Source organism: Pezoporus occidentalis, unplaced genomic scaffold (genome assembly GCF_034315485.1).
Source record: "Pezoporus occidentalis ecotype Australia unplaced genomic scaffold, CSIRO_AGI_Poc_V1 ctg13, whole genome shotgun sequence".
In the NCBI taxonomy this organism is placed as follows: Eukaryota; Metazoa; Chordata; class Aves; order Psittaciformes; family Psittacidae; genus Pezoporus; species Pezoporus occidentalis.
Genome location: NW_026913103.1, coordinates 10693250 through 10718483, shown reverse-complemented (window position 1 = coordinate 10718483; position 25234 = coordinate 10693250). Strand labels below are relative to the sequence as shown.

At 43.4% G+C, this 25234-nt stretch overlaps 1 protein-coding gene and 1 long non-coding RNA gene across 3 annotated transcripts in view; both read left to right on the top strand.

The window, feature by feature from the left end:
* BACH2 (BTB domain and CNC homolog 2) overlaps positions 1-25234 on the top strand; it is a 189793-nt gene that overhangs the window by 48171 nt on the left and 116388 nt on the right. The window lies entirely within an intron of this gene.
* Positions 13891-16194, top strand: LOC134158338 (uncharacterized). Its single transcript, XR_009962727.1, has 3 exons — positions 13891-14853; positions 14980-15062; positions 15510-16194. It is a non-coding gene; the product is annotated as an uncharacterized LOC134158338 (long non-coding RNA).

Below are 25234 nucleotides of genomic sequence, written 5' to 3'. Positions count from 1 at the left end.
CAGGTTTCGGGAACTGTTCATGACCTGACTGTCGGGAAAATCAACCTTATTCTTCCTTCCCCCTCTTTCATGGCGGCTCAACTTCCTCCCCTTCTTCTAAAAGTGTATTGTCTATCAGATGCTATCAGCCCCATAACTCTCTTATCTCACTTCTCCTATCGTTTCTATTCTTCTGCTCCTGCTGCCTCTTCCTCTATCTTACGATAAGACCAGAAATTTCTCTGCTGCTGGCATTTTCCCTCCACACACATACTGTGGCGCTGCCTCCTTCGGGATCTGAGGAAGGATAAGTTTGGAGTTTGCACGTGTTGTGTCATGTTCTGTGCTTGACTTCAAACTGCACAGGTAGAGGGCATCATCTAGGGTAATTTCTCTTTCATTGCTGCCTTAAGCAACCAGCTCTCTCCACTGAGGTTGGAGAATGAACGGGAGGTCCTTGGTGCATCCCTCACCAGAGTGGCAGAGAGAGGCATTAAGGATCTCCTGCTGAGGTTGCTCTTTCCATAGCGATGCACCCCATAGCCAGGGTTTTGCTTGCTTTCCTCCAGTTGTGAGAGCACTGTATTTCCTTTCAAAGACCTTATTCTGTGCCCAGATTGTATTACCTTCCTCGATCTGAAGTTATGCTAAGGAGAGAAGCTCTGGGAGCGAGGTAACCCTCTGCATTTGAGCTCAAATTATCGTGCTTGACAGGATCAGATAGCAATTCCCTCCTACAGAAAACTTGGGCAAGCTTTATAAGTTGCTGCAGTGATATCTAAGGTGAGCAGGTTGGTGACCTCCTTGTGTCACAAACATTTGTTTATGGGACTAAAGAAATAACCTCAAGATAAATAAATCTGTAGCCTGACAGCTTCCTCCTTACAGAAAATCATTGAAGCTGTGGTGCAGTGGTGATAATTTCCTCTTCTTCATGTATGCGTCTACAGGGTGTGCCAGGGGGAGAGGTGAGATTTGTTCTAAATAGGTTAATCTAAATTTCTGCGGAGCTTTATAAGGCATTACATCTGTAAAGTTTTCTCATCCAGCAATGAACTGGTGCAACAGTGAAGTGCGGGACTGTTTGTAACGTATTCAGAAACCTAGCTGTTTTCTGGTTGCGGCCAAATCCCATTAACTGTGATTTCCCTGCTTCCTTTTTCCTCCTGTCGAGCCTTATGGATAGTGGCTTCTCTTAACAGCTTGTTTGGAGAATCTGCTCTGAAAATCTCCCAGCCGCTCCTCTCCTCTCAAAGGAAGGGAAACTCTGGGAGCAGCTTATCACCTGCTCATCAGCTGACTTCCATTTCTGCTACAAAGTCTCTGTCAGCCTTACACCAAACAAGCTTAAATCTCTCTTCCATTCGGTGGAGCACAGCAGAGGTAGAAGTCCTTTTGGAGTTCAGACTTTGCCTGTTGGTTTAGTGAGACATCAATCCAGACAGCACAGCATGTATAAAATTGTCTTCTTTAATTCCCTTGGAGCATCCTTAGGGATCCTTGAGAGTTGTCTTGAGAGTTTCTAGCGAGGATGTGTGAGCACCCTCTGACACTGCTCTTGCAGTAGCAAGTTTTTCAAGTCTATGTTAAAAAAATACCAAGTTATTTTAAGGCTCTGTTCACTCCATTACCTTTTCACTCATAGTTCCTGTAGCGTTACTAACTGCAAACGTGATCCTTTATTTCTTTTGCCTTGATTCTGTTATAAACTAAATTGGTGTTGGTAAAAGTCACTTCTGATCACATGCTGTAAAAAAATGTTTTTTTTTAACCTGTTTGCAGCCTTTGTGCAATTAAGAAGTACATACTGTTGGTCCTTGATAAATTCATTCATGTTTAATAGGTATTTGTGGGTCATATTTGGCTTTAAGTGGCTGTATTATGGCTCTTGATGCATTTTGGTGGCTGCCTTGAGATGTATGTATGGAGCGATCAGACACTGTGGTTACTCATACCAGTTGTTTTCCTGTGTCCATACTGAGCTGTGTGTTACAGAAATATTTTTAGTTACAGTCTTGTCAGATTTGTTTAAGGAAAGGAGATGTCTTTATTTTTCAGAGATGTTGTTGTTGTTGTTCAGTGATCTGTGAGTGAATGAAATTATATTAATGTTTTTTTCTCAGTTGATCAAATTCTTAATGCTACTTTTGAAAGTAATAGTGAGCCTTTCATCTTAAGACTTGCTTTTGCAGACGTAGAGCAATTTATCTTTTGTATCTGCTTCTCTAATTGCAGCTTGTAAAGACCCTTAAGAGTCCTGCTAGTCGACAATTTCCTTACTTCAACCAGTGAAAAATCAGATTTAAAATGCATTTTACCTGACTCTCAGTTCCACATTTAATCCCTCTTTGTTACTATGGTCACAGCATAAATAAATACATTTGATAGCTTACTTGGTCATGCAAATGTTGCATGTCTTTCTCCTTCATCAGAATTCTCCTTTTATCAAGGATATCTGCTGTCATAGAGCCCCAAGATGTTGATTAGGTAAGAGGGAATGCCATATATGGGAAAATAAGCCAGCGCCCACAAGGTAGCTTCTGACTAGAAAATAGTGAGATTTCTGTAGCAAGTTCAGCATGTTATTTTCTATTTGAATACTTTTTTGAAATTAATAATAAAATATTAGAAAATAAAGTTGTCATGCCTTCTGGGAGGATGGCATAAATAATTAATATGGGATATCTGTCTTCTCATTTTTGGGTTGATTGCTTACTGGCTTCCACATAGTTCCAGGAATGGGGGTTTGAAGGCCCTGCAGTTGGCTTGGACTGTGCCAGACCAGCTCAGACTTGTTGCTGCCCTTCTCGTTGCTGTTCACTGTGATTAACGATGTCTGGATGGATGGCAGAACACAGATGGTGATGACAAAATACTTGTCTTCTCTTTGGATGCGCCACTTAAGTGCAAGCATCAGTGAAGCCTCTTCTGCAACCTGGTGATACTAGAAGGAACAGGACCACATGCTGTTCCTGGGGGGAACAATCTCAGGTGGGTAGTACTGCACTGCTACACGAGGGTGTGCATGGCGCAGCCAGACTCGCTCAGCTGTGCTTTTTGAGAGTGAGAGGTTAAAAGGACAGGGGTAAACCACGGTCTGAAGCAGACTCTTGGGTGACACTCATTTGGTTACGCAGCTCAAGTGCAGCAAGAGTTTCAGCCCTGCCCACGGTCTGACAGTCAAACACCCAGTGGGAAGTTATTTTTCTGCTGGGTTTTGCCCCTTGTGAGTGTTGTCATCATAAATAACAGCAAATAAAGGGTCGGAGGCTTACAGGGCATCATGGCCTGTTCACTGTTGAAAATAAATCTTCTTTGATTAATTTTCTGTGGGGCAAAGGGGAGGAGGAGTTCATGCCCTAAACTCTGGAGAATTTTTAGTATTTAATGCTAATTTTAACCCTGAAGCAGCAGTGAGTTAAGTAGAGCTCAAAGTGCTGCATTTAGCTTTCATCAGGGTATGTCGGATAGCATTGCTGGGGGGGGGTATGACAGCGGGGAGTTCCCGCATGCATGCAGTGGTACTTCTGGAAGAGCTAAAGGTCGGTATTTCCAGTCAGAAGCAGAGAAGCACGGAGTTGGTGACACATAATTTTGATTTTCGGTACAGTAGGTGGCAGGAGAGACAAAGCGACAGCTTGGCTAAGGTAGCTGCTTGTCCACCTGCCACAACAACAAATGAAGGCCTCACCATGTCTACACCCAATACCCTGGGAAAAAAGTGGCATTGCAGTGCCAGGTGCTTTTGTGAGGTCTGTCATCTCGTGTGATAAACATGAGGACCTAAGATGATGGGAACGTCAGGCACATATTGCAATGCCAGTGTTAAGCGCCACACTTCACGCTGTGTTTTGTGTTTCTACAATGTCTACTACTAGGCGTCAGGGACTAAAGGTTTCATGGCAGCCTAAGCCAGTCCCCGTTATGGCTGTTCATTCTCTTTCTTGTCTGACAATGTCCTTAGCCAGGACATTCCCCATTCCCTCTTGCACCACTGTTGGCATTTATAAAACCATACAGTGAGCTGCTTAATGGGGTCAGTCCAGCCAACAATTAACTCAACTAAAGATGTGGCTGGGTTTTGTGCAACTGAGCAGGACCATATCAACTTGTGCTCATGTAACTAAGGTTGAGGCAGAGGAGCAAGTGATATTAAAAATGGACTGATGGCTTCAGTCTGCAGTAGAGTTGCACCCTTCATCTACCACCCTCGTCAAATGGGATGGAAGAGATACTTCTTTAATACATAGTGAAGTAGATGATGGAAACTTCTCTGAAACAACATCTGATATTCTTGGACTTCTGATCTGCAGTCACATAAAGTAACCTTAAAAGCTGAAAAATATTTCCTTTCTAAGCATACAAGTCTTTCCTAATGGAGAGACAAGCTGAAGAAGTGAAATTAGTCGTGTTTCCCCTTCTGCCTCTTAGACATATGTCTCCTTTTTAAAGGTGAAAGGAATGTTCCTTGTCTCACTTCAGTTAAGATGAACATTGTTTCCTTTCTTATTTATGGGAGATTTGGCCTCCCATTGCATGCAAGGACAAAATCTGGTCTATGGTGCATGTGTAACTTCAGCAAAGTCAATGAGGTTGCATTTGTAAAACAGGTAGTAATTTGGCTCAGGGTTTGTAACTGGAGAAAGGAAGCACTTTTGTCCATTGATTTATGAGAAAGTAGTGTGTGGCTAAAATAGGTCCACCCATTTGCTGTGTGTTTTTTCCAAGGATTGTTCTCTGAAGGACTTTTGGTCTTAATGGAAACAGCTTCATTGTGTAGGTCTGCCAGAGGGCACTGCATTTGCCTTACAGCCAGAAAGAGCAGGCAGTATTTGATTCATACTTGTGAGAGTAGCCTTTACTAGATGTACCAGCTTCCAGTGATGACTTTAGTCCTACTTTTATAGGTACTTGGGCATAAACTTTGAATGCTGGCATATCAAAACATGCAGCTGTATGGTAGCCTGAATTCTGCGTGTTTATTTGATGTGAAGCCCTGTTGAGCAACTTGTCTTCATTAGTTGTATTCTGTTTCTGTGCCCACTGGTTTAAAAAGGTTTTTGTCAGCATTTTGTCAATATGTTACTGTTGGTTTTTTGTCATTGAAGGTGACTGAGAATTGATCTGGTGTTGAAGTTTTAAACTATTGGTGTAACATAGTGGCAAGTATAGCCATATATTTGTCATTGTACGCAGTTACAATATATAGTGTTTAGGTACTTGCTTGGTTGTCTTTGCTGGAGAGCTTGACTGCCCCATAATAGAACCTTAGTGCTTCTGGGCATAGAATTATAGAATCATAGAATTGTTTAGGTTGGGTCAGCTTCAAGATCATCAAGTCCAAATGTTAGCCTAGCACTGCCAAGTCCACCACCACCAAATAATGTCCGTAAGTGCCACATCTACACGTCTTTTAAATACCTCCAGGGATGGTAACTCCACCACTTCCCTGGGCAGCCTGTTCCAGTGCTTAACAACTGGTTCGATAAAGAAATATTTCCTAATATCCAATCTAAACCAGTCCTTGTAAATCTCAAAGAGGATAAAATGGCACGCTCATACTGATGAGAAATGCAAGTAGGAGCACAGTGATTTATTGAAGGTCATTAAGGAAACCTGAAAGGTTGGGATCTAGGTCTCTTCACCCCACCCCAGGAAGCTGAATCCTGTGATGTCTAGCATGATGAAGTGTACTTCCTTTCCCCTGAGAAACATGAGACTCTTCCCACTGGAAAAAATATCTGTTCTTATCACGGGAGGCATAGGCACACATTTACAAATTCTGAACTAAGTTTAAGACTCATTACCATGAAAGCATGCACATTTAGAGGCACACATTTACAGCTAGCTGTATCTGTAGCATGCAGTATTAAAAGGGGAAATGGTCTGAGGGGCACAAACAGCAGTTAGTAGCTACTCTGTTGTTGCTTTACATACAACTCGAAGAGTTTAGTAGCTGGACAAGAGGAGAGACCTGGGTATACACCGAGCTTAAGCAACTTTTGGGCTGCTCCATCATTGCATCCATAGGCTGCAAGGACAGGTAGGTTCTTTCTGACAGCAAAGCTATTTGTAAAGAATGGGTCCATGTTGGCCAAATATTCTTTAAATAGGCTAGTATCTTGCAGATATTGATATAAATTGTATGGCTGGAAGTATTTGTTTCTGTAACCACATTGACTGTGAAGTGCTCTGCTTGGTGAAGAGGATAAGGAAGGAGTTCCTGTTATTTTAAAGCAGTAGCTGGCTGAGGCTTAATTATGAAAAATATGCCAAGTTGAAATACTCATTTTTTTAAATGAATTTCCATAAGCAGCTCATAGACAGTGCTGGGAGAAGTCTGACTGCACTTTAATGTAGATACCTGGATTGGTGATTAGGAAAAGATTGTTAAACAACTGGAATTTAAATACCGGTATGGCTTCATTGTAGTAATTTCCCCAAAGGCACATTGGTAATTCTGCTAAATAGAGAGTTTAATAGACTTTAATAATGTGTACTTTGGAGACCCTATACACAAAGGAATGATGCATAAAACATTCATTACAGTAAACTGCTACCTTTACATGTAACAAGAAATCTGTTGAAACAAAACTGGCGCGTTGTGTGCGGGAGTGCATCGTGGGGTGTTAATGGACAGAAGTCATTATCTCCACCTTGCCTGTTATTTCACCTGTTGTGATTGAGGTAGCAGCCCATATTGTTTTACCTAGCAGTGAATGAATTAGCCAATGTAGACATGAGTTTATATTCTGAGAAGCCCTTTGCTGGCAGGAGGGCCGTGGCGGTTCACGGGGCTTTGTTTTCTTTTGATGTGCTCATTCGGTGTCAAGAGAAGAGGTGCCTGGTAGGAAACGTGGAATAACCCCATTTGAAAGAGAATAATAAGGAATAACAGAAAAGCAACCTTAGCACACGGCTCAAAGCGAGTTTAGTGTTGGATTTTGATTTGATTTCACTGTGCTGCTGCTGCTGCTTTGGGCCCTGCTGGAGAACAGGCAAGAAGGAGGAAGGAACAGATGCTTTTGGTAGAACAGTAGGGCATTTATCTCTTTTAATGAGGTAACATCATTAGTGCTGACAAAGTGCTGCAAATCAATACGTGTAATGGACTGCTGCTGTCTTTCAGTAGCACGCAGATTGTTGTACTTCTGAGAATTCAGATTTGCTGAATCACAGGTCAGGCTTTATCTCCTGTCTGATGCTGCTTTTGGGGGGCTCATTTAACCATTTTGTTTCCCTCCACTCTCTAATCTATGCTTTTGATCTCTGAGAACTGAAGCATACCTCCAGGATAAGCGCTGGGGCGTGCAGAAGTGTACCTATTTTGAGAGCATGGGAGCGCATTGAAATGCTGCATACGTCTATTGTGGTGCAAGGACCTTCTCGTTAACAGGAAAGGTTGACGTTACTGGTGTCTATTTGAGCCTGATTCCTTCTGCCTGAAATGGCTGCAGGTTTTGTTTTGGGTGTGGGTTTTGGGTTGTTTGGTTTCCCCCCACCCCTTGTCCTCTGCTTTGCTTCCTTTAGAGCAGTGGTTACGCTACTGGTATGGTGTCTGTCAGCCACACTAATCATGTCAGCCGGTGGCACTGATGACCCTGTCATTCCTCAACAAAGAGCTGCAGAAGAAAGGAGGGAGTAAGGTGGCTGCTGTGTTGGACAAGGGGCAACAGCGAGTGGGGGGAAATCTGCAGGTCAAAGCATTTCTCTGTACAAAATCCATTGGTGTAAAAATTGTATGCACGGTGACCGAGGGAAGAAATGATGGATGTCAGTGGAGATCCATCCTTTATTCATCACTTTTCAGATGGCAAACATCACAGCACATAACTATAATAGGATGAAAATAGCAAAAAAGCCCAGCAAAACTAACCTAAATTTGAAAGCCTGGAGGATTTAATACTGTCTCTGTTAAAAATCACTCAATCCCCCCAGAACTCGCATCAAAACCAGGGCCACCTGCACCACAAAGGCAACATAACCTAACGTTTCAGGTACGCTGTCTATTTATCGGAGGGTCCAGCAGTGACACTTGGGTGCCCATGCTGGTTCCAGGAAAAGAGCCTGTCAGTAAAAAAAGATTCATCTGAATAGATCACGCACGTCACAAAAAAAGTGGTTCCTCTTTCTTTTTTTTGTCTGCATGCCCCTCCCATCCTGGGCTTCCCAGCACCTGCTTGCGGTAAAATAATATAAACAGAATTGCAAGATTCCTCAGCATTAGATGTTGCCTGAGAGCTCCAGCTAAGCACTGCCAGCTCATCTGGTTTTCTCTCATTATTTTTGTTTCTTGATCCCTGGCACACATCCAGCGAGCCTCTGCAGCATCCCGAGGTGGTACCATACCTGGTGGAAGACCTCCATGTCTTTTTGCCCTCCCATGATCTGAAAATCAGTTATGCTTGCCAGAGCTGATAGGAATCCAGGGTTGTATCTTGTGGCCCACCCCTTTCATGTAACCCTCAGCTGGTGGAGCCACATACTAGCATGTACTGAAGTACCATCCAGTAGTAACACTTTGGAGCACAGGTTTGGATCCATTGTTAATACTTGTTGCTATTGTAAAATTTAGTTGGTGTTCCCGCTGGAGAGATCAGAGGGGTATGCTCCAGTGACACCCAGGGTACAAGCAGCATTCCTCAGTGCTGAAATGAGAGTGTCGTTCTTGCAAAGTGCCAGTCTCACTAGCAGTTTGTTGCCTCCTCATGCTCTCGAACGTCTTCAACTAGCAGAAAGTAATGGCCAACAGATGTAGAAAAGGTATCATCTTGGGAAAGCTTTAAAGACCTTATTTTTCTGGTTTTCCCTCATGCACCCCCCAGAACATCCCTTGTATAAATCAATGTTTCTGCATTACATACCAAAGCTTTTCTGTGCTGTCTTATTCCAACAGTGAAATCAAAGTTCACTTACCTCCCTGCCAAGGTTGGGATTACAGAAACCTTACACGCATCTCACCCTCCTCTCTCGCTGCAGTCACTCCAGTCCAATAAATAAATACTTGGCCGAGTTTTACTGCCCTTTACCCAGTTAACTAAAAACAAATGCCTCCTATTTTGTTAAAGGCAAGTCATGCCTACTTCTGTTGCTCTAGCCAGCAGAGTTTCTTAACCAGCTTGGCTTCTGAGGGACTGATTCCTTTTTAGTGACTCTGAAACAGTTACCAAAGCTTTCTGTGATCAACGTGTGAAAAGAAAATAACATAGTCATGGGCTCTAAGGAGAGGAAATAGCTGGTCATACCTTTACCAAGACTACAGGTGACCCACCTTTGCTCTCCTTTGCTTAGGAAAACCAGGGTGAAAGATGTGATGGAGGGCAAAGGGACAGGGGGTGAAAGAGTTTGAAAAGTAAAGAGCTATTAATATTACAAGCTCCTATATTAAGGTTATCTAGTTGGTTTGGGTTTTTTCCTTTATGGATAGTTAATTCAAAATGCTTCAGCACTGTGTCTGAGCTTGGTTTGGCTCCTCAAGAGGAGAAAATGCAGGGCTGCTCATTAGTGTTGTTTCAGAGCGGGCGTAAAGCTGATCCTGCCACATGCTCAGCCACTCGTAAGGCTTGGTGGTTACCTCTCATAGCACATACAGGTCAAAGTGTTGATGGAGAAGGGCTGCTAGTGTGTGACTGCAGCACTGGTGGGCCGCATCGTGTTTGCCCAACTTTCCTGGGTGGTCGCCTGGCTTGTACACAGCACATGGGAATAGATCATCTGGAATGTGAAACCATGCCTCCTGCATTTCTCCCTCAAGTATTTTATAGTTTTGACTGGCATGCGCAAAGGAAATGAAGAATAATAGAAAAAAAGAAACACCCTTATATAACCCTTCAGCTGTGCTTCCTTTCCATACCAAGGTTTTGCATTTAGAGTAAAAAGACCAGTCTCTGTTATTGTGCAAGTATTTTTTTACAGTTTAGTGATGAGGTTTTTGGTAAACGAGTGAGGGAATATTTCCCCTCACACTGTTAAACTCATCTCCAGTTTAGATAGCAGATGCTTTTGTGTGTCTTCACTCAGAAACTGCATTGATGTGGGTTTAGTGATTGGGTACTCCAATTCTTAAGAATTTAAAATATCGCTTTGTCCTAGATAGATTTATTTGATCCCCGGTTTAACAGAAATAGGTTGTGAAGGGATCTTGAGTTTTTTGTTGTTCTTTTTGGTAATGATGTTGTAAACCACTAAGTATCCAGGCTTTTGTAAACCCCGTATGTGAGTGCAATGAGAGCGTACGGTGAGGAAAGAGGAATGTATGAACAGCTTCTCTCTTTCCTTGTTATTTAGACATGGCTCCCACTTACTCACTAGCTCTGTGATCTTAGCATCTGTGTAAGAGAGAAGCAGCATGTCTTTTCAGTTCCTTCACGGAGAGAAAAGACAGGGAAGTCCTTGCCAGCAGGACTCCTTTCTCCCTGGGATTCAGCTACATAGCCTGGAAGAGGCAGCCTGCACATGTAAGGAGTTGTCTTTTCAGAGCATGTTCAGGATCCAGCTTTGGTCCACCTTGTGAATCAGCTATTTAAGGATCCTTTGTGCCGCCAGAGCAGTTACCTCCCCCTGAGAGCAAGAGTGAGAGCAAGAAAAGCTACAAACATTTGGAAGGGGCATTGGAACAGTAATAGTACACACGTTAATGGTGGTAAAGCAGTGCAAAAGCATAGGGGGTGAATGGGCATGAGACAGTCAAAAAGACATGCTTGCTTTTCCCCCAGCTGTATCCTTGGAGGTAGCCTCATCCTTCAGGAACATGGTCCTGGTTTTGTGAGGGCTGCCAAATGGCTCAAGTCATTCTGTGAGCTTTGTGAATCTGGGGATCAGCAATTCAGTGTTTGCAAGGTAGTCCTTGTAGTCCTCTGCTGGGAACATGTAAAAAGTATGCATGCAAAAAGTACCCCTGCCTTTGCAGTAGCTTTCAAATTAAATACCTCCTGTTTCATTAACATGACTGCTCCCTAGCCTGCTTTGTCAGCAGCTCACTGAAATGCTTCCCAGTGGCTTACAGTTCTTGGTTTCATCTGGCAAGAGCAACCTATAATCCAGGGGTGTACAGGTAAGGGAGCCCTTCAGAGGCTTGTGGAAAAGAAATGATGCATTCAACTTGATACTTAGAGAAGGTGAATATTCTGCCTGTTTTCCACTGTGTCACACTATTCAGTTTTGAAAATTGTGGCTTGCATTTATCCTCTCAATAGAACAAGGCACTCCTCTTGGGCTCCTGGAGGAGATCCAGAAGTGTACACTTAATTGCTTTGTGAATGATGTGAAGTCTTGGAATGCAATCTAGCCATTGCTCATTAACTAGCTGAACCTATTAAACCTGGACAGCAAGCAGGACTGAGTCGGCCGCCCTTGATTGCAGGCAGCTAATGGAGCTGTGGGAGCAAGCTGTGACTGCAGAGCAGAATTGGCAGTAGACTCCCATCAACCTTCTCTGTTTTGAACTCTCCCTGCACTCCATTTAGACTTCTGGCTTGGAGACAGATGATTTCAGAGCAACAAGGGGGGGCGGGGGGAAGTGGAGGGTAGGAAGCATTGTCTTCCCAGCTATGTTAGCTTTGATCTGAAGTTAAAAGCCAAACAGAATTCAAATGGCATTGGTAATTCGACATTTAAACCTGCAGAAACAGGGAGATTTGTCATTTGGCTTTGATTATCGATTGGGTCTCACACAGATGGTTCTGCTATACAATGCTAAAACAAAAGAAAATGGCCAAATAATGTGACTCGGCAGCTCCTCTGTTTTTTACCTCTGAGGGAATCAGCTGCTTTTACAAAGCATACATATAGGTGGCTTGGCACTCATGAAACATATTCTGTCTCGCAAATGAGAATTGTAGCACTTTCTGGCATCTTAATGTCACACTAGCAGCACAGAAGAAAACAAAATTCACTGAATCTTAACTGACTAATTGAAGGTTTGCTGGGGTCTTTTTGGTAGCTTGAAGAAAAATGAAGAAAATTGGGATTTGCCCAGGAAACTTGAAGCATTTAACCTTTCAAACACATAAGGGCCTAACTGGAGATGCATACAGCCCTGACTATGTAGCATTTACCTCCGGAGCTCTCCTGGCGCTGCGCCGGAGCATTGTTTCAGAGCAGTTTGTGTTGCTTGCTAAATCATCAGCATCTCATCCTTCAGCACTCACATGCCTCCCATCCAGTTGCACTTTGTGCCCAACCTTATTTACCTTGTGGGTTTTGCCAGGATCACAGCTTGGTGGTGTGGCTTCAAGCCCAGCCAGACCATCTGTCAAGGAGAAGGGGAGGAGAAGTAGTGGTTTTGACATGTTGCCTTGGAAGAAGGGCATGTCCAAATGTGCTCTGAAATCTTTGTTCTACTTGCTTGTTTGATACTTTTGAGCCACTGTATATTATGGATCCCCCCCCTCCCCCCGTTGTTTTGCCTTAATTTCCCTGTTGTGGAGAGATCATTTCATTCCTAGTCTGGGTTCGTACATTTTTGTTTGTGCTGCTGGCAGATCCTATCAACACCCACTTTTCTGTGATACTTAAACTTTAGCAGATAAAATAAAAATCTTTGGTGTCATAGAACACTGACTTGCTTGTAAAATAGTTCCATATACCGGAGCTGCTATTTAAAAATATTGTAGGAGTCTAGTAATACATTAGCATTTTATGCATTTCACTCTGAGCAGTCCCAAAGTACTTTAAACTGTAGTGTGCACATGCAGCCCTGCTGAGATGAAGTCTCCTGGACAGAGGCTGTAAATCAGCCCTGCATTTGCTGAGAGTGCAGGGAGCAATGGATGTGAGCAGCTTGAAACAAAACAGCCAGAATAAACTGCCTTCAGGAGGAAAATGCTATGAAAGCCATCAGTCTTGATGTGTGACAGCCAGGGTTTCAGCTCGGGATGCTGCTGGAGTTGCCCACCATGGGATTGCTAAGGTGTGTGTACCCATATTGGGACTGCTTAGCCTCCCTGCACCTTGCCACAGCTGCGGGTACAGCCCCAGACCAGCGCTCGAAGCTGGGTAGTTGGAAGGGTGACTGTTGAACAAGTGTATGCATGGGCTCTGTGTTAATAACTTGTTGCCTTTCTTGACAGCATTAAAAGCAAAGAACCCCTTAGTTTGTCAGCAGCTACAAATGGAGTAACCTGCTTTGGCTGTAGGCTAAAGTGGGCTGAGTCGAATTGTGGTGGCTGTGCACCCAGAGCAGCGTACAGATGGGCAGCTGCTGCAGGTCCTGTGGTGGCTGCTGATTTCTTACACGCTCCCAAAGTGTCTGTGTCCCTGACATGTGCAAAGTGTGTATGTCTGCATTATCCTAGGTATCCTTCAGCCCGTTTTATATTTGGGTTCCTTTAAAATCAACGTGTGAGATGCTGTCAGATTAGCTATTTTATGCTTATCTCATGTTGGGGGAGGGATGTAAAGCTTTACTGTGAGGGTAACAAAACCATTTTCAGATGATTTTGAGACACCACTTACATCGTTGTGGGAAATTCGGCCTTGCAGAGGCTAATAAAAACTAAAATTCAAGCTTGTGTGATGTTTAGCAGAACTAATACCACGTAGCATTTTCTGGTTATCATTTCAAAACCTCGGTGACATTTTATCTGAATGTCCCCATACAGGCGCTATTATTGACGGGTCAGAATCTCAGGAGCAGCCGGGGGCAAACAGCAACCTCACTGGTGTATGAGGGCTCCATCTTCCAAAAGGAATTACATCACAGCCAGCTGTGATGTCAGAGCTCAGGGTTCGGTGGGTTGGCAGCAGCTTCCAAGTCTGATGTTTCAAACCAAGCAGCACAGCAGCCTGTGTTCCTTTTTTGCTCTTTAAAGAAAATGATTAGTCCTTTCAGCTTTAAAATATCTCTAAAAGAGAGAAAAGAAAAAAAAGGGGGGGGGAGAACTATTTTATTTTCATTTGCCATGACTGTTGGGCAGAAATAGCCTTCTGATGCTTTGAGTTGGGAAGTAATTAGTCTTGGGAATGTGAAATGGGTTATAATCTTAATGTCATTTTACCATTACTAAAATAAGCTAATTTTGTCCTTTGCTAATCCATGCAAATCCCATTGATTTAATAACATTGTATGGATGAAAATAAGAAATATGGCTGGCCTATATTTTGGGATCTCCTTGCCTAGTGTAAAAGCTTACAGAGCACATTGTTTGATGAAGCAGCCATCCCCCTCATATGCTGGAGCACTGCTACTAAGTGCTGGCACAAGCCAGAGCATCGCCTGTAGCTGTTGCTGTTTCAGAGCTAGCAGGTGAAGCACAAACCCTCTCATTTCTCTAGAGTATGTGTACGTGCAATTTGTCGGTACGTTTACAACAAAATAGGCTAAGAGCAGAAAACATGTCTAGTGATGGTGAAACCTGCTTTATATGAAATGAGAGGCTTCAAAAGCTTACGCAGATCTTGAAAAACAAAAAATGCTGGACCAAACATTGCTATTTCAGTCAAATTTAGAACCTTCACCTACTTAAACAGAAACACATTTAGGTCAGTGCTTTGTGCTTTGCAAAACCGTCTCACTAATCTCCTTCGGAGCATTTCTGACTGTGATTTAGGTGGCGGGGGGGAGGGAAGTGCTTCCAGGCTGAGACTTGTAGCTAAGTTGTCATATGGAGTTAATCTGTTGAAAGGCTGAAGTAGATAGGAGCTGAATCCTGAAACCTGCTATTTACTGGCGAGTATACTTGCATGTGGGTAGTTATTATTTGGAAGCATTCAGCCAAGAGATCCAGAAACTTTTGGTTTTTAAACTGTTTGCCTAAACCGTGAAAGCAAATTCTAGTTGCCTGGGTTGATCTTGCTTTGTTTGTGTGTTTCAGCAAGATTCAGAGAGGTTGTGTCAGATGAGCTCTTCTATACGCAGTTTCTTGCATTCGTCAAGTAAGTGGAGCAGAAATACGGTTTCCTCCTTTCTCTGCTCCCTTTTCCATTTAATGAAATGGGAAATGTTGACACTACTGGAAACCTTGATGTGACATTTCTTGATGCAGTGATGCTGTCTCTTAGGTTTGGGTCCTGTAAGCAAGCTACAAACATCAAAAGCTCCTGTGTCACTGGTGGTCTTCAGTGCTGGTGGTTTTATGAAGTTGGTAAGGAATAAATAAACAGGGTAATATATCAGACTGATATATTTTAAAACATGCAATAAAAAGTACCTCCTTGGCAGGTGATATTAGTGTTAAAGCTCTCCGTTACTATAAAGGAGTTTGAGTCTGCAGTCGGAAGACTTTGGATAATGGGAGATAGGATAGGGATTTAGAATCTCTAACCAGCATCCTGTGAGGAAAGGCTCTAACAAGACTGTAGCTGGTGCAGTTGTGATTGCAGTGTGAATGTGGATGCCACGTAGGTGAGACTGAGCCTCCTAGGAGTGAATGTTGGTGCTCTGTTTTCCATGGAACCCCCATGTGCTCACCCGTGTCAGTATGTATGGCTGCCACTCACCTGCTAATGAAGACTGACACAAAAATACTCTGCAAGGAAGTCTTCCCTTGGCATTCATTCCCCAAGTATTTCTTGTTGTGTCTGCTCAACAGGTGCTAAAATGGAGTTGCAGAACTGGGGGAGTTAAACTAAGGAGGAGGTGGCCCTGTGTCCTTTCCAGGCTTCCCAAGCATCTCAGTTGCCCACTTTTGCGGGCAGGGATTGGGCCCCATTCCTGTTTGGGGTGATGCTTCAGTTCTTGCCTTTACATGTCTGCTTTTTCCACAAGCAGTAAAATCAAAAGCTGACAACAGACCTGATCTTGATGGAGCACTGCAGCGGCAGCCTGGCTTATCTGGAAGTACAGATAGTATTAAAATGTGCTCTGTCAAAGAGGGCCAATTGTCAAGAGGTGGAAGTGAAACTGCAGCACAGTCATGCACAGATTTGCTGTCTAGCCATTATAAGGCCAAGAAAGTTAGGTATCACAAAATTAAAATTCATAATCAAAACAAAAGTACTGTAATTGCCTGGGGCAACAGAAGCTAACTGTTCTCTTGCAAATTTGAAATAGTCATTTAAGTCTTCCTTCAACTTCCTCTTTTTATTGTTGTAGACCTAATAGCCACAGATTGTTGTGACACCTTGCATTCACTCAGAACCTGCTCTTCCCTAGGCAAAAAGTACATTGGAAGTGCTCTCCTTGAGACTTGGTGGGGAGTTAGCACAGATAGGTACCGGCTGCGTCCTGTATCCACTTGCTGATTGCTCTTTCTTGGCAGAGGGTAACTCAGCAGTGTGATGGTCTGTGTTTCAGAAAGTCCAGGAGTGTTGCTATAAAGGCATTTTAAAGTCTGGATTTGAACAAGTGGATTCAAGAGTCTTCCAGTGTCAGAAACACAGGGCACTTTGTATGTACTTTGTACTTTGGAAAAAAAGCTGTGTTTTCTAAGGAGAAATTATGTATCAGATAACTGCAAGTGGCAAAATTACTTAACTTTCCTCAGAATTTTACAGTGAACAGTACTTTAACCACCAAATTTTAATTAAACCCATTTTACAGACACCTGTTAAGAGCGTACACAGCTTTTACGCATGTGTAAGCTGAGGGACAAAGAAGTTGCTGAGGGTTATAGAAGAAGGTTTTTAACACAACCCAGGTCCTTCTTGTTTGCTTTAGCCTTTACATGGTTGGTTGTATGTTACAGTGTGTTACCAAGAAGGGATGACATGTGGGTGGTTTGTCTTTTTTAAGGCAAGCTTGGTTAAACTTGCTTGGTCTATATTTACACTACTTGAGAGCTGGTTATCTGTGAGTATCATTGCCATCTCTGGGTTTTACAATCTTCTGAATGTTCTTCCGTGTTAGTGTCTTCTGTCATTCTGCAAGTTTAAAAGGCTGACACTGATTTTCAGGTACCCCAGATAACAGCATTTTTGTCTCATTTTTTAACCAGAAGATTCTCTTTTAACCCTGAACTCAGTTTTCTGCTTCTCCCTTCTCCCCCGTCTCCCACTCCATTCGCTAACTTGGCTGATGCCAAAGATGACACCCAACAGTGCAGATAGTGCACTGACCTAATTCATTGATCATCCTCCAGATTTACATAGAGAGCAGTTCATAATGTGCTGGTTTGGTCTACATCTCTTGTTTGGTTGATAGGTACTCCCTGCAATTTTGCTTTTAGTAAGTGAGCTAACAAGTCCTGGGTACTCATCCTCTAGGTTAAATTTCCTTCTTCTCTGGAGCCTGTATTCCTGAAGGACTGGGCTTTCTGCAATGATGAGCTACTGTTACTTTCAACACTGCTGGCCTTTTGTGGCTCTCTCTTGAATCCTGACTTTTGAATGTTAATATTTTAGGTCTGTAGCTTGGCCATCCACATACGAAGCCTGCTCTTCCCTTACAGTTTACCCACTGTCAGGTTCCGACTGACTTTGTCACATGGGGCGTGAATGTAGATAAACGTCTCTCACGTGAGGTAGTATAAATTGTTGGCAAAAGGGACCTTCCTTTTCATTCTCCATCTGCTGAACCAAATAGCACCATAAGTATAGAAGAATATGAGCTAGATCAGTAGCCAAAAAAAAAATTTTCTGATTTTTTTCTCCCAGCTTTGGTAGGTGTTAAGTTTCTGTGTTACACTGTATTTAGGGAGTCCTAATGTGAACCTGTAGAAGATTTGTGTAGTGATAACTACTAGCATACTAATGCTGGGGATGAGGGAGGAAGGCAATGCAAAATGTCATTCTGAAGACGGTAGGAACAATTCACAGCAGCTCTGGAGACAGAACACAGCTGCTTCTGAGATACAAGATGTGGTTTCTTTTTTAAGCCAGGTATTGAAATGGCTGCTGTTCCTGTAAAATGTGAGTACTCTGCAATCTTTTCATCTTGCGACATCCTTATTGAGTAGAACGTAGATGACAGGAAAACTGCTCTGTTCCCTTAGCAGTTGGCGGTGCATGGGTACCGTCTAGCCCAATGACCAGAGCAAGGTGAACTCATTGAGGCAAGGTTATAGAGTCGTATGACCCAAACCAAACTGGCCAAATGACATGGTTGAGATGAAAAGCAGTAATACTGTGTTTGGGGTTCAGCTACAGGCAAAAATCTGTCCTTGGAAAAGAGGTGAATTAGAGGAGGATGGTGAGGTAGCTGTTCCAGCAAAACACGTGCCAGGTGGGTGAAATAGTGATGCAACCTGCTTTGCTGAAAACCATGAGCCAGGCAAACCTCTGAGAAGTTCTTCAGGGATAAATTTGGGAAAAAAAAACAACCACCAAGCATTGAAAGTAGGTTTCTGGAACACTGGAGGAAAGGCTGCCACAACAGAGGAGATGCAGGTGAAACAGAGAAACAAATACATTAAGTAAAATCCTTTGAGTAAGCAAAATGTCTGTGACCAGGAATTGATGAAGAGCAATCTAAGAATGAGAACAAAGCTATAATATATTCACAAAGCAAGATGATTATAACACAGAGGGAGTAGCATTAATTATGACTTCCAAGGCAGAAAAATAGCTCATAGACTGGGGAACAAATTAGCAGTCGATTGCTCTGAACTAGATTTCAAACATATTACATGAAATGACAATTACACAGTGTTACCAACAGACAACCACTATGGTGAGATATGAGCTATCAGGAAATTGGACCAAATTCCTCAGCCTGATATCTGCTTACTAACAGGGAGACTTCCTTCTCGGGGTTAGGGACGGTGGCAGAATGGAGGAATCAATAGCCAAGTGTCATCTTCTGTCTCCAAAGCAGTAGCGTAGGGCCTGGCAGAGCTCTGGTGGTGCATGGGCATGGTGTAAAGGTGTCTCCAGAGCAGCTGGTGGAATTGTTGTGATCTGGGTGTATTGGAGGTAAACACAGTTAACATCTTCAGCAGATCTCCATGTGCAGTAGATGTGTAATATTTTTTGAAACAGGATGAAGAAAGAAAACTGTAGGAGAACTAGTAAAAGAGGTGTTTCTTTTGTGTTTACTACCAAATGAACAAGGTGTAATTTGCTGAAAAATGTAACTGCTTTTCAGCTTAACAAGCCCAAATAATGGGCTTTCCAAGGGTGCAAATATCAACGCCAACATCGGACATTTAGATGCATCCAGCAAAAGCAGCAGGAAAGTCTGTGTTAGAACAAGAGTAGAGGGGCCCAAGAGAAGTATAGCAGATAGCTGATCTAGTTCTCAAAAAAAGGTGTCCCCTCCACTGTTGTCTGCATCTGCCACCACCAGTGTGCCTGTCCAAGATGAACCTGTGAAAACTACTTGGTGAGAGGAAAAGAAGGACGATGACAGGAGGAGCACCATTGACCACAACTCTTTGTGTGTGGCCATCCAGTCAGTTCTTTATCCACTGAGTGGTCCACCTATCAAATTGATGTCTCTCCAATTTAGAGACAAGGATGTCATGTGGGACAGTGTCGAACGCTTTGCACAAGTCCAGGTAGATGACATCAACTGCTCTACCCCTGTCCATCAGTTCTGTAGCCCCATCACAGAAGGCCACCCAATTGGTCAGGCAGGATTTCCCCTTAGTGAAGCCATGCTGGCTGTCACCAAGCACCTTGTTGTTTTTCATGCGCCTTAGCATGCCTTCCAGGAGAACCTGCTCCAAGATTTTGCCAGGCACAGAGGTGAGACTGACTGGTCTGTAATTCCCCGGGTCATCCATTTTCCCCTTCTTGAAAATGGGGTTATATTTCCCTTTTTCCAATTGTTGGGAACATCAAAAGGACATGGAACTGTTGGAACAAGTCCAGAGGAGGGCCACGAGGATGATCAGGGGGCTGGAGCACCTCCTATATGTAGACAGGCTGAGAAAGTTGGGGCTGTTCAGCCTGGAGAAGAGAAGGCTGCATAGAGACCTCATAGCAGCCTTCCAGTATCTGAAGGGGGCCAATAAGGATGCTGGGGAGGGACTCTTCATTAGGGACTGTAGTGACAGGAAAGGGGTAACGGATTCAAACTTAGGGGAAGTTTAGTTTGGATATAAGGAAGAAATTCTTTACTGTAAGGGTGGTGAGGCACTGGAATGGGTTGCCCAGGGAGGTTGTGGATGCTCCATCCCTGGCGGTCTTCAAGGCCAGGTTGGATGAAGCCTTGGGTGAGATGGTTTAGTGTGAGGTGTCCCTGCCCATGGCAGGGGGGTTGGAACTAAATGATCTTAAGGTCCTTTCCAACGCTAACTATTCTATGATTCTATGACTTTGCCAAAGTACAGATGCTGTCTCATAGCACAAAGGCAGATGTAGAAAGCTCACTAAAACCAAAATTTGGAGAAGCTTCAGGTAGGGACCTTGCCGAAAAATGATTGAGTGAATAGTTGCCAAGTTCTTCAAGAAATATGGGAATAGGAAAAATGTAATAATCTGACTGCTGGATAAATTGCATTCCAATTAAAGTATCCTAGAAAGGTGATATAAGTGGTTGCAACAGTTGAAGAGCAATTGTTTCTTTCAGTGGTACAGTCATGAAAAATGAAGAAAATAAATAAATAAAACCAACCCAAACTCCAGAACAAAACACAGATTCTAATTCTTTGTCTTTCAGCTTCAGCTCAGCCATTTCAATGTAGGAGATAAAGGAATGACCAGATTTTTTGATAGCTTCTCCTGTTCCATGGCTTGAGGCAGATTCCCTGCCAGTCTCATGCAGTTGTTTCTTTGGGGTTCTTTGGGAGGGTAAGGGTATTTTTATTATCTTTTTCAGACCATTATTCTACTATTTTCAAATACATAGTTAGGATAATTGTAAAGTGTTGACAAGCTTGAACTACTGAAGTAAATGGAGAGCCGAGTGGAAAACCAAGTGGAGGTTCATACGTTGGTGCAAAACCAGTGTGCATTCTGTCCTCTCTTTATGACTGCTGTTGATTTGATGTTGACATGACCACACCACCATAAGAAAAAGTACAGCTAGTGAAGTGTTACATCAGTTAGATTGAGCATCCTGAGCATGGGATGCTGAAGTGAGAATTCAGAAAACATGTAAGTAACGACTGCCTAGCATTGCAGCACTAATAATAACTTAGGAGAACAAATCTCTGGAGACCTTCAGCAAATCCCAAGCGAAGCATTATATAAAAAGGCAAAGGAATACAAGGAATGAGTCAATTTACATGTCTTGGCAGAAACACACCAACCAGTGGGGAAGTCCAAAAGGAAATGTCACCAACTGGCAAGGCAACAGCTGCGTTTACCAACTTCAACAAAATTAGTCATTGAAAATACAAATGTAAAGACCAAACTAGGAGTCTTCCACTCAGATGTTATTTCCATTTTAACCTGTGGATGTGAGTGTAGGAAACTCATCAAAAGCACAGATGCCTCATGCCTCCAGAAGTAAATACCTGGGGAAAATACTAGGTAACAGACGGAGTGAATTTGTCACAAATACAAAGATCTCTCACTTTGTCACCAGTTGTCCCCCAGGTTCTCCAGGGTAAGTGATGGAAACACTTGGGTCATGTGCTGAAAGCGAAGCCAGCAAGCCTGTCCGAGCAGATGGGCTTTTGAGCAGCTGGAGGAACACACAAGTGGTCAGAGCAGATCCTACTTGGAGTGTGAACACTTACTGGCACTCAGTGATACAGAAAAACTCTAGAGAGCAGCTTAAGATCGGCACAGACGGCGGAGTTGCATTGGCTTCCAAGCAACATCTGTGGGTGCAAAAAGGCTTTGAGGGAAGAAGTTACATTTGGTTCACTTGAGGGGGGCGCTTTGCAAATTTAGACTATTTAAGGTTAGGTTACTGGAACCAGAGCTTCCCAGTGACTGCTTTTCTGGCCCAGCTGCAGAGTACTGTATTGCACACACGAGCCAAGAGATCGTCATCTCTGGTCTAACTTGCTTTTTCTGTCTGACCTCAAGCAAATAGTGTGAACCCACCAGTTCTCTAGAGCTCTCAGACCACAAGGCTATGGGATTTTAATTAGGAGCAGTGGACACTACTTTGTCTTTTTTTCCCAGCTGTCCATAGGGGTTAGTAGGTGAAGCAAGTTGCTGTAGAAATAGGATAAAAGCACGTGTTTCATGCAGTGCACTGGAAGTAAGGAGTTTGCTTGTAGCTATATTTAAAAGTGACCTAAAATGATGTAACTGTAGCTACAGATAGTCTTAAAGGTGAACACTTGCCCCTACCTTCCTCATTTATAGGTGCTTGCATGTTTGACTTAATAGAGTTTTGCATTTTTTTCATGTGGTGGTTTAGATTATGGCAGTCGCTACATAAAAAAATGTTTAGGTTACAGAGTTTTCGACCACTCTGTATAACATGGGGACAAAAATAACATCCCATGCTCTTTTTATCCTTTATTCATTTCTGCAAATAGCAGTTTTGTGTTGTAACTCTGGTTCCTTTATGCAAACCCTGCTTTCATAGAAAAGTTGTCAGACCCTGTTCATTCTCCCAGCCATAGTCACTGCAGCTTTGCACCTTCATGTGCATCAGGGTTGAAGTAGTTTGCATGCTTCTTGCTAGGCTGGTTGTGCTACCTCACCTCTGCTGTTCCTCTTTTGACATCTACACTTCGGTACAAACAGCCATCATTTTTATTTCTAGTAGCAGTGTCATCAGCCTGTTGGGTGAGATGCTGATCTGCCAGAGAGTTAGAAATTTAAGGCAGAAATGGCTTATTTGATCATCTGCTCACACTCTCCCTGCCAACCTCCTATTATTTCTCATCTGGCCTAGCTTTAAAAGGTTGAGGCAAGAACATCCCAGATCTGTGCCCAGGGAGGTGATTCCAGCACCCAACTCCAAGCTTTCTGCCATGGAGTTCTTCCCAGTGAAAATCTCAACACCTGCCTTCCAGATTTAGCCTTGTTGTTTTACATGCGCATGGCTCATGGCATTTATTACTGTTTACCATGGCCTTCCCAACTAGCCAGGTTTAGCCCTTTTGTTTCTTCCTTCGTTAGTCTTTCTCAATAGCCTTGTTAGGGTAGCTGCGGCTCCTGGTAATGCCTGTGGCTGAACATCGCTTCCGAGAGTTTGCTTTCTGCCTGCCCTCTTCTGTGCCGTGGAGCCCCCCTGGAGCAGCGTGAGCTGTGGCAGTAGGTGCACTGACATGCTTCATGTGACACAATCCTTTGTGTCTAGAGCCCCTGGATGACAAAGTATAGTCATCTATTTGCCAGCCGAGAGCTAAGTCATGCATTTTCCCTTGAAGAACTGATAAGCATCACAGGCAGCAAAGTAAAGAAAGGCACAGCATTTTCCTGTGTTGTTGGTGGTGTGAGTTGCACTGCCCTCGGGACGCTCAGAAGCCAGGATCTGAGCATGGGAGCATGATCAAGGAGCCCCTTTCCAACTACGGTGAAAGGCAGTCTATCTGAAATAATTCTGCTCCCTTTTGAAAACAGTCTGCTAAATGGTGCTGCTGACAGTGAGGGCAGCCACTGCATGTGCTATCCACGCCAAGGAGCTCATCTGGATTGCATTTCAGAGGGAGTTTTGGACGAGAAGAGCCTAAATGAACACAGGACCTTCTGTATTTATAGTTTGGACATCAGCAGACATCAGAATACAGGTTGGCACTGAACCCCATAGGTAGGTTGGAATGCAGCAGAGGCCAGTTGTGAGAACTGGGGGCTTGCTGGGGGGTAGGTCTGGATGCCTGAGGGCTTCCCTGGCCAGTGCTCCACAAAGCCACAGGAGCATCTGGTGAGACTGCTCAGTGGTTTCTGCAGGGAGCTTTGCTTGCAGGATCTCAGCTGGAAACCCTGTTAAACTGGTAGCCAGCCTTCTTGACACTGCTGCTCTTTCCCCGTGACCCAGCATGGGTGTTAGCAGCATTGCCTCCCTAGCTAGGCTGGATCAAGTCATTTGGGCCCTTCACATAAGTGGTTGCAGATACAAAGTCGTAATACAAATTGATCGTGGCAGCTGGGGTGGAATTCAGGAGTTAGCCTTTGGGGTATTTTGTCAGATTTTTGAAGCATGAACTGTTGGTAAACCAGAGCTAATAGGGCAGATTCATATTCTGCAGTGAGAAGCAGTATAAAGCAGCTGCAATCCCACTGCCAGTGCCTGGCATTAGATTTCTTATGCCCCTTTCTCTGCAGACTTGTTCTTGCTGTGGTCATCCTACCCAGGTGCACTGAGGACCCCAGTTCAGCTGGAGATGGCAAAGTTGCTGAAATGCTCTACAGCTGAACCTTAGCCCAGGAGAGCAGACCAGGCTCTCCTGCTGCCAGCCCCCGTAGAGCAGGGATTTGTGCCAGTGCAGATGGCCACAGCAGAGCTCTGAGTCCCTGATGTAGGCAGCAAAGGGGTTTGTTTGCCTCCTCAAAGATGGATACCTGAAACGGTGTGACAGGTGCTCTGGAAGGGACTGTCATTTTGCATCAATGGTAAAAGAATTCTGGAGAGATGACTCTCAGCTGCAAGTTTCTACCTCGTGTCTGAATTAGATGAGATTAATTCTGTTGTAGAATGTTGAAGTGATGGGGTTATAGAAAAAGCTAGGTAAGTAGTAGCCAGATAATTAGATAATATTTATACATAAGGTGTGCTCTGTATGTGAGTATGGCAATCAGCTGAAGTAGAGCCGTGGGTGTCAAAGGCACATTAGTACTGAGATGCTTGTCTCTTTAAGTTGTGGTGCTTGATAATATCGTTTATTAACTGACAGCAGATAGTTAGTAGTCTTGCACATTTTAACAGAGAAAAATGTTTTACAAATAAATGTGGATGTTTCCTAAACATATAGTAATTTCTGCAGTCACAGAGAATCATAGGACGGGACCTTCAAAGGTCATCTAGTCCAACCCCCCCTGCGGTGAGCAGGGACATCACAGGTAGCTTTCCCTTTGCATCAAGAACAGCTGGATCCTCAGTTTGGCCTAACGTCCAGACTTTATTAATTTTAAGAAAGCTTTTATGAACATTACACCAAGGGTTTTATCTTCATCGTTATCTTCATCTTCTCTGAAGTCTTATGAAAATGTTGTTTGTAGACAAAAATACTACATGTATTATACTTCAGAGCCCCACCTTGATATACATGGGCTTGGCTTATTTCTTGTATTCATCTTGATCAGGACAGCTGAAAGAGCTTTAAAGATTTTTTGCTTCGTATGAAGCGGTATCTCTGTTATGGTTAAGACTGCAAGGACTTCTCAGTTTCAGCTGGCTTCCACGTCCTTTAATCTCTTCCAGCTCTGCGTGTCTTTTTGGATTGTCTCAAACTGATTAGATGACAAACTAAAAGTTTAGTTGGCAATTACAAGAAGTACTGAAAAGTGATGTACTCTCTGACTGCCTTGCTTCCAGGAGGCGGTGGGTGGGAAGGAATAAAAGCATACCTTAATTACACAGTCTAGC